The sequence below is a fragment of the Lucilia cuprina genome, chromosome 6 (assembly GCF_022045245.1).
Source record: "Lucilia cuprina isolate Lc7/37 chromosome 6, ASM2204524v1, whole genome shotgun sequence".
Classification (NCBI taxonomy): Eukaryota; Metazoa; Arthropoda; class Insecta; order Diptera; family Calliphoridae; genus Lucilia; species Lucilia cuprina.
In genome coordinates, this window is record NC_060954.1 from 2,995,465 (window position 1) to 3,005,927 (window position 10,463).

Here is a 10,463-nt window from a genome sequence, read left to right on the forward strand (position 1 = left end):
GGCCTAAAGGATGAAAATCTGTGATCACTTTTATTTCCTACCAAAATTCCATTTTTTGAGTGAAAACCTAAAAGTCCATTTTCTGGCTAAACTAGAAGAGCTAGGGCCAAAACAATGAAAATCTGTGATCACTTGTATTTCCTACCAAAATTCCATTTTTTGAGTGAAAACTTAAAAGTCCATTTTCTGGCTAAACTAGAAGAGCTAGGGCCTAAAGGATGAAAATCTGTGATCACTTTTATTTCCTACCAAAATTCCATTTTTTGAGTGAAAACCTAAAAGTCCATTTTCTGGCTAAACTAGAAGAGCTAGAGCCTAAAGGATGAAAATCTGTGATCACTTGTATTTCCTACCAAAATTCCATTTTTTGAGAGAAAACATAAAAGTCCATTTTCTGGCTAAACTAGAGGAGCTAGGGCCAAAACAATGAAAATCTGTGATCATATTTATTTTCTACCAAAATTCCATTTTTTGAGTGAAAACCTAAAAGTCCATTTTCTGGCTTAACTAGAGGAGCTAGGGCCAAAACAATGAAAATCTGTGATCGTTTTTATTTCCTACCAAAATTACATTTTTTGAGTGAAAACTTAAAAGTCCATTTTCTGGCTAAACTAGAAGAGCTAGGGCCTAAAGGATGAAAATCTGTGATCACTTTTATTTCCTACCAAAATTCCATTTCTTGAGTGAAAACCAAAAGTCCATTTTTTGGCTAAACTAGAAGAGCTAGGGCCTAAAGGATGAAAATCTGTGATCACTTTCATTTCCTACCAAAATTCCATTTTTTGAGTGAAAACCTAAAAGTCCATTTTCTGGCTAAACTAGAAGAGCTAGGGCCTAAAGGATGAAAATCTGTGATCACTTGTATTTTCTACCAAAATTCCATTTTTTGAGTGAAAACCTAAAAGTCCATTTTCTGGCTAAACTAGAGGAGCTAGGGCCAAAACAATGAAAATCTGTGATCACTTTTATTTCCTACCAAAGTTCCATTTTTTGAGTGAAAACCTAAAAGTCCATTTTCTGGCTAAACTAGAAGAGCTAGGGCCTAAAGGATGAAAATCTGTGATCACTTTTATTTCCTACCAAAATTACATTTTTTTAGTGAAAACATAAAAGTCCATTTTCTGGCTAAACTAGAGGAGCTAGGGCCAAAACAATGAAAATCTGTGATCACTTGTATTTCCTAACAAAATTCCATTTTTTGAGTGAAAACCTAAAGGTCCATTTTCTGGCTAAACTAGAAGAGCTAGGGCCTAAAGGATAAAAATCTGTGATCATTTTTATTTCCTACCAAAATTACATTTTTTAGTGAAAACATAAAAGTCCATTTTCTGGCTAAACTAGAGGAGCTATAGACTAGACTATAGACTAGACTATAGACTAGACTATAGACTAGACTATAGACTAGACTATAGACTAGACTATAGACTAGATTATAGACTATACTATAGACTAGACGATAGACTGGACTATACACTAGCCTATAGACTAGACTATACACTAGGCTATAGACTAGACTGGAAACTAGACTTTAGACTGCACTATAAACGACACTAAAACTAGACTTTTACTTAGACTAGTCTAACTTTACATCTTTTGTCGATATACTCTATTTCTCATTTGTATTTCTATTCTATTTTAATTTCAAATTCTATTATTACTTTTTTGCAACATACAGTTGGTTTTTTTTAACTTTGTTGTTCTTTAACAAATACTTTAACTTTATTTTTGTTTAATTTTTCAAGTAGTTGATGTTAAAAAATATTATTGATAAATATGTACGTAGCATAGAAAAAAATAAACATTAACAAATAGAAAAACTATGGAAAGAGTTGTTAAATACATATAACTGTGTTGCATTGTATTGTTTATACGTACAACAGCGACGATGTTGCAAGCACACCTGTGTATATTTAAACTAGAAATGAAAGACAAAAAATACCCACAGTGCAGTAAGTAGTGAGCTTAGTAGTGCTAACTGTGGTAAACATACAAATAGAAGTAAATATTTAAAAAATGTTTTTCAAAAATATGAGGCACAAGTTTAAATAGCGGCTCTCTTTTTGTTAAGCAGCAGTAACCGGCAGCAGCGATAATGATAATAATTCATAAACTATAGTTAAACGGCAAATAGCTAAAATAACATTATTGGCTTAAGTTACACAAATAAAACTATTAGTTTTTTTTTGTTGCTGTTGCACACTTAGCCAAGTTTAGAAAAAAAGCAAAAAATCCATTTAAGAATTTAGTTCTTTTTTTTTCTTTCGATACCATCAATAAAGTCAATAACTTGCAATGACTTTGATGAAGACTGAATGAATGAAGTTAATGTTGTTGTTTTGTTTCTAGTCAAAACTTTAATAAAAATCTGGCACATAAAAGACCCGCCTTTTCTTTTGTCTGTTATGTCTTTATGGATCTTAAATAGAAGTGTTAAAATTGTAGACATGTTTAAGCATGTTATTGATTTGTATTGTTAATGTAATAATTTGCATACAAAAGTATAAATAGCTTTAAATATTTTAAAAAATTTTTTTTTGTCTAGAGAATATATGACATTTTGCCTTTTCAACAGACAAAAAAGAAACAAATTTAAATTAGTCAACTATTGCAAGCTTTTAAAAACTCATTACTTTGGCTATATTGAAAAATTGTCATTCAATTTACTAGAAAGATTACATCACTTTTTTAGTAAATAACTGAAATAATTATGTTCATTTTTAAAAAAGTTTGAAAACTGTTTACACTAACGTTTTAAAGATTTTATATTGCTATTACATTTTCTGGCTAAACTAGAAGAGCTAGGGCCTAAAGGATAAAAATCTGTGATCATTTTTATTTCCTACCAAAATTACATTTTTTAGTGAAAACATAAAAGTCCATTTTCTGGCTAAACTAGATGAGCTAGGGCCTAAAGGATGAAAATCTGTGATCACTTTTATTTCCTACCAAAATTCCATTTTTTGAGTGAAAGCCTAAAAGTCCATTTTCTGGCTAAACTAGAAGAGCTAGGGCCTAAAGGATGAAAATCTGTGATCACTTTTATTTCCTACCAAAATTCCATTTTTTGAGTGAAAACCAAAAGTCCATTTTCTGGCTAAACTAGAAGAGCTAGGGCCTAAAGGATGAAAATCTGTGATCACTTTCATTTCCTACCAAAATTCCATTTTTTGAGTGAAAACCTAAAAGTCCATTTTCTGGCTAAACTAGAAGAGCTAGGGCCTAAAGGATGAAAATCTGTGATCACTTTTATTTCCTACCAAAGTTCCATTTTTTGAGTGAAAACCTAAAAGTCCATTTTCTGGCTAAACTAGAATAGCTAGGGCCTAAAGGATGAAAATCTGTGATCACTTGTATTTTCTACCAAAATTCCATTTTTTGAGTGAAAACCTAAAAGTCCATTTCTGGCTAAACTAGAGGAGCTAGGGCCAAAACAATGAAAAACCTAAAAGTCCATTTTCTGGCTAAACTAGAAGAGCTAGGGCCTAAAGGATGATAATCTGTGATCACTTGTATTTCCTACCAAAATTCCATTTTTTGAGTGAAAACATAAAAGTCCATTTTCTGGCTAAACTAGAGGAGCTAGGGCCAAAACAATGAAAATCTGTGATAATTTTTATTTCCTACCAAAATTACATTTTTTTAGTGAAAACCTAAAAATACATTTTCTGGCTAAACTAGAAGAGCTAGGGCCTAAAAGATGAAAATCTGTGATCACTTTTATTTCCTACCAAAATTCCATTTTTTGAGTGAAAACCTAAAAGTCCATTTCTGGCTAAACTAGAAGAGCTAGGGCCTAAAGGATGAAAATCTGTGAACACTTGTATTTCCTACCAAAATTCCATTTTTTGAGTGAAAACATAAAAGTCCATTTTCTGGCTAAACTAGAAGAGCTAGGGCCTAAAGGATGAAAATCTGTGATCACTTTTATTTCCTACCAAAATTCCATTTTTTGAGTGAAAATTTAAAAGTCCATTTTCTGGCTAAACTAGAAGAGCTAGGGCCTAAAGGATGAAAATCTGTGATCACTTTTATTTCCTACCAAAATTCCATTTTTTGAGAGAAAACTTAAAAGTCCATTTTCTGGCTAAACTAGAAGAGCTAGGGCCTAAAGGATGAAAATCTGTGATCACTTTTATTTCCTACCAAAATTCCATTTTTTGAGTGAAAACATAAAAGTCCATTTTCTGGCTAAACTAGAAGAGCTAGGGCCTAAAGGATGAAAATCTGTGATCACTTGTATTTCCTACCAAAATTCCATTTTTTGAGTGAAAACCTAAAAGTCCATTTTCTGGCTAAACTAGAGAAGCTAGGGCCAAAACAATGAAAATCTGTGATCTCTTTTATTTCCTACCAAAATTACATTTTTTGAGTAAAAACTTAAAAGTCCATTTTGTGGCTAAACTGGAAGAGCTAGGGCCTAAAGAATGAAAATCTGTGATCACTTTTATTTCCTACCAAAATTCCATTTTTTGAGTGAAAACCTAAAAGTCCATTTTCTGGCTAAACTAGAAGAGCTAGGGCCTAAAGGATGAAAATCTGTGATCACTTGTATTTCCTACCAAAATTCCATTTTTTGAGAGAAAACATAAAAGTCCATTTTCTGGCTAAACTAGAGGAGCTAGGGCCTAAAGGATGAAAATCTGTGATAACTTTTATTTCCTACCAAAATTCCATTTTTTGAGTGAAAACCTAAAAGTCCATTTTCTGGCTAAACTAGAGAAGCTAGGGCCAAAACAATGAAAATCTGTGATCTCTTTTATTTTCTACCAAAATTTCATTTTTTTTAAAAGTCCATTTTCTGACTAAACTAGAAGAGCTAGGGATAAAACAATGAAAATCTGTGATCACTTTTATTTCCTACCAAAAATTCCATTTTTTGATTGAAAACATAAAAGTCCATTTTCTGGCTAACTAGAGGAGCTAGGGCCAAAACAATGAAAATCTGTGATCACTTTTATTTCCTACCAAAATTCCATTTTTTGAGTGAAAACCTAAAAGTCCATTTTCTGGCTAAACTGGAAGAGCTAGGGCCTAAAGGATGAAAATCTGTGATCACTTGTATTTCCTACCAAAATTCCATTTTTTGAGTGAAAACATAAAAGTCCATTTTCTGGCTAAACTAAAAGAGCTAGGGCCAAAACAATGAAAATCTGTGATCACTTTTATTTCCTACCAAAATTCCATTTTTCTAGTGAGAACCTAAAAGTCCATTTTCTGGCTAAACTAGAGGAGCTAGGGCCTAAAGGATGAAAATCTGTGATAACTTTTATTTCCTACCAAAATTCCATTTTTTGAGTGAAAACATAAAAGTCCAATTTCTGGCTAAACTAGAGGAGCTAGGGCCAAAACAATGAAAATCTGTGATCACTTGTATTTCCTACCAAAATTGCATTTTTTGAGTGAAATCCTAAAAGTCCATTTTCTGGCTAAACTAGAAGAGCTAGGGCCTAAAGGATAAAAATCTGTGATCATTTTTATTTCCTACCAAAATTCCATTTTTCTAGTGAGAACCTAAAAGTCCATTTTCTGGATAAACTAGAAGATCTAGGGCCTAAAGGATGAAAATCTGTGATCACTTTTATATCCTACCAAAATTACATTTTTTGAGTGAAATCATAAAAGTCCAATTTCTGGCTAAACTAGAGGAGCTAGGGCCTAAAGGATGAAAATCTGTGATCACTTTTATTCCCTTCCAAAATTCAATTTTTTGAGTGAAATCCTAAAAGTCCATTTTCTGGCTTAACTAGAAGAGCTAGGGCCTAAAGAATGAAAATCTGTGATCACTTTTATTTCCTACCAAAATTCCATTTTTTGAGTGAAATCATAAAAGTCCATAAACTGGAAGAGCTAGGGCCTAAAGGATGAAAATCTGTGATCATTTTTATTTTCTACCAAAATTACATTATTTTAGGGAAATCCTAAAAGTCCACTTTCTGGCTAAATTAGAGAAGCTAAACTCCACTTTCTGGCTAAATTAGAGAAGCTAGGGCCAAAACAATGAAAATCTGTGATCACTTTTATTCCATTTTTTTGAGTGAAAACATAAAAGTCCATTTTCTGGCTAAACTAGAGGAGCTAGGGCCAAAACAATGAAAATCTGTGATCACTTGTATTTCCTACCAAAATTGCATTTTTTGAGTGAAATCCTAAAAGTCCATTTTCTGGCTAAACTAGAGGAGATAGGGCCAAAACAATGAAAATCTGTGATCACTTTTATTTCCTACCAAAATTCCATTTTTTGAGTGAAAACATAAAAGTCCATTTTCTGGCTAAACTAGAGGAGCTAGGGCCAAAACAATGAAATTCTGTGATCACTTGTATTTCCTACCAAAATTCCATTTTTTGAGTGAAAACATAAAAGTCCATTTTCTGCCTAAACTAGAAGAGCTAGGGCCTAAAGGATGAAAACCTGTAATCATTTTTATTTCCAACCAAAATTCCGTATTTTGAGTGAAAAGCTAAAAGTTCATTTTCAGGCTAAACTAGACGAGATAGGGCAAAAAGAATGAAAATCTGTGATCACTTTTATTTCTTACCAAAACTTCATTTTTAGAATTTCCTACCAAAATTCCATTTTTTGAGTGAAAACCTAAAAGTTCATTTTCTGGCTAAGCTAGAAGTGCTAGAGCCCAAAGGATGAAAATCTGTGATCAGTTTTATTTCGAGATTATAGACTAGACTAAAGTTTGGACTATAGACTTAACTATAGTCCATAACCTAGACAATAGACTGGACTATAGATTAGACTATAGACTAGACTTTAAAGTAGACTATGAAGTAGACTATAAAATAGATTATAGATTTTAATCTTTGTCACCAATATCTAAGTTTCCTAGGGATTCCAACTACGTTTAAACTTTCAACCAAAAAATGACAAAATCAATATTTTCCCCCTCCTAATGGTGCGTATATAAATAAAAATTGCTTTCATCCAACTAACCACCACACATCAGTGGATTTAGTTGCTATATATTTTTTTCTTCTTACCGCTCTCACCACACAACCATAAACTTTCTTTAAATAATATTACACAACAAAAACAAATCGAAGCGAATGTTGCTGTATCAGCGTGCTCGCTTTTCTTTGTGAAAGGCTGCTTCAGGCGAAATCAACATAAATATGAAAAATATGAACAAAAATACAAAAAAAACAAGATAAATTTCTTTTTGTTTAAAAGAAAAATACAAAACTAACAATCTTCTGGTAAGTCTTACTGAAAAGTAAATATTTAAATTTCATTACAAAATACATTAAAAAACAAATAAGTATTTAAGAGAAGAACAAAAAAAAAAACTTTTAAATAAATAAAACTTACTTAAGAAGTTGGAAAAAAGTAACAAGAAAAAAAAGAACAAAAACAAGATAAGGAGCAAATTTAAGTTATAAAAGTTTAAAACGTATTTTTAAATAAAGTTTTAATTTTTTTTTTACAAAATGTGTATTTAATTTAAGGTAATTCCCCTTCTTTTTGTTGCTAAATTTTAAAATAATTTTGTTTTCGTATTGTTGTTCATATTTGCATTTTTGAAATGTTTAAAAAAATTTACTTAATTTTTGCATAATTTATAATAAATAAGAATTCATTGAATATTATTCATAATTAAATAACTTTAGTCTATTTTTAACGGGAATATATTTTTTTATTTTATTATTACAGAAGAGCCAGCACGTAGTTTTTTTATTGTAAATGGTCCGCACAACAAAACTGTGATAACATTGTTTATTATTATTATTGACTTTGACGTAAGTTATTAAGAGGGAAGTTGTTGGCGTGACAGTGCGTTAGGAAAGTAAGTGGACAAAATAAAAAGTAATAATAGTAATTATATTCGGTCTGTAGAGAATGGATTGCGTAAGAAGGCGCTCATTTTCTATGGAAATTGCAAATGTAGCTAAATATAAACTCCTATAACTTCCAAACTCATTGAGATCCCTTTCTATTTTTTAAGATATTCAAGGATAAAGGACATTTTCCACTATATGGTTCTTGCGCCAGACTTTATGTAATTTTAATGAAATGTCAACGAGTAATCAAAGACCTGTCGAACGAAACATCATTTGTTAAAATCGGATGACTGGTTCCAATGATATTCAGTCATCAACCTTACTAATTTTGAACAAAAATACCCGAGATGCCCTACTTTAGAGACCCATAAAATATAAACCGAATGAGTAAGGGATCTAATTTATACGCCATAGAAACCGTTTTTTGGTCGATTTATTTTGGAATTACACTTTACACTATATAGTTCGGACAATTGAGTATATTGTGTTTAAACTATTGAATATAATTCGAATAGGATATAGACTATATTCCGACTATATTTTGCACAATCTATTGACTATACTCTGTTCGTATTAAAGGTGCTATATAACTCAGATTTCCGATTACTTTCCACTTAGATCATCGTTTATAGTGTTCTAAATTCTGCATGGACTCCGATCATTGACAGTAACTTGTACAGACTATCGACTATATTTTGCTTAAACCATAAGCACTATATTCTGCTTTGACTATCGACTATATTCTGCTCCTACTATAGATTTTATTAAGTTGAAACTATACACTCTCACTCTCTCTCTCTGTCTCATTCTACTCATACTATCGATTTTATTTTGCTCAAACTATCGACTATGTTCTGGTGCTACTATCGATTTTATTTTGCTCACACTATCGCCTATATTCTGTTCGGACTATTGCCTATATTCTGCTCTATAGTTTGCTTACACGATCTTCTATAGTTGGCCCAGTCTATTTACAGTATTTAGCTTAGTTCATCGACTTTTTTGTGCTTTTACTAGCGATTAAAGATTTATCAAACTATTAACTATATTCAGTTTAGGTTATCGACTATATTTTGCCTCGACTATAGAATCTATAGTATAGATTATAGTTTGCTCAAACTATCAACTATATTCAATATAGTTTTATAGTTATTCTGCTCGAACTATCGACTATTTACTACTCAAACCATTGACTGTAGTTTAGTTAGACTATGACTATATGTTTCTCAGAATGTTACCAATATTAAGACTATAATCTAGTTCAATTGCTCGAACTATCGACTATTTACTACTTAAACCATTGACTGTAGTTTAGTTAGACTATGACTATATGTTTCTCAGACTGTTACCAATATTCAGACTATTATCTAATTCAATTATAGGTTTTTGTTTTGCTCAAACTATTGGCTATATTCTGTTTGGATTATCGACTTTATTCTGCTCAGATTGTCGTCTATATTTCACTCAGACTATCATCTTTAGTTTGTTCAATCTATTGATCACATTCTCTTTGTACTGTTGACTATATTCTATATTGACTGTAGTTTAGTTAGACTATGACTATATGTTTCTCAGATTTTTTGACAACAGTTTACTCGAATAATATTGACTATATTCTAGTCGGACTATAGATTATATACTAGTTAGACTTTTGATACTACTAGACTATCGACTATATATTCTACTCGGTCTTTCCTTGATAGTCTGCTGAAACTATTGATAAAATTCTGCTCGTATTGTCGATAACAATAGTCTTCTCAACCTATTATTGTTGAAATAGGTTGGCTTTAACTAGATGTTCTTCCCTGGGGAAAAAACTTTCAGTAGATACAGCTGTTGCTGAGTTGACAATCTATGGCCGATTGATTATGGGTCGTTTCGGAACGGAGATCCAATTGTCGTGGGAACTCAACCTATACTATAAAACAATCAACTAAGTTAAAAGACAATTACCCCTTTCGGCAATCATCATTTCACGTGAATTATGTTCACTCTTTTCACTTTCTTCGTTCACTAACTTTTTTGTTGTGAAAAAATCTCCCCGTTGTAAACAGCTGTTCCATACAAACAGCTGTTCCATACAAAATCAACTATTGTGAATGAATTGTTCACAACAAGTTCACGATAACAATTTTTCCTTCGAGGAAATGAAAATTTTACTTCTTTTGGCGATAGGTGTGAATATGTTTTCCATTTTTTATTTCATTCTTTTAGTGCTCTGACTACTTTTAAGCTAAAACACACAATTTAAAAATCTACATTTAAAATATTTGCCAAAAAACAACCAAAAATATGCTATACTTTAACTAAACTAAACAAAACGATCGTGAATATATTTTAGCCCCCAAAAATATGTGTTTTATTTTTGAAATAATGAAAATAGCATTATCACTAAATACCTACATTTGTATGAGAGTCACGTATGAAAAACTATTATTAAATAAATAACAACAAAAACTAGTTTTAATTTTTATCGTTTTTTTTCTCAATTGATTTCATTTGCCACTACAATTTTCAGTTGTTCGATTTTCATTAAATTCTTTTTTTTTTTTTGTTTTATTCTGTATTAAATATAAATATTAGATTTATGATAGTGTTTTACATTTACAATAAATCTACCGCGCGTACATCTTTTTGGGGCCAGAGGCAGACATATGCAGTAAGAAGAAAAAAAAAAG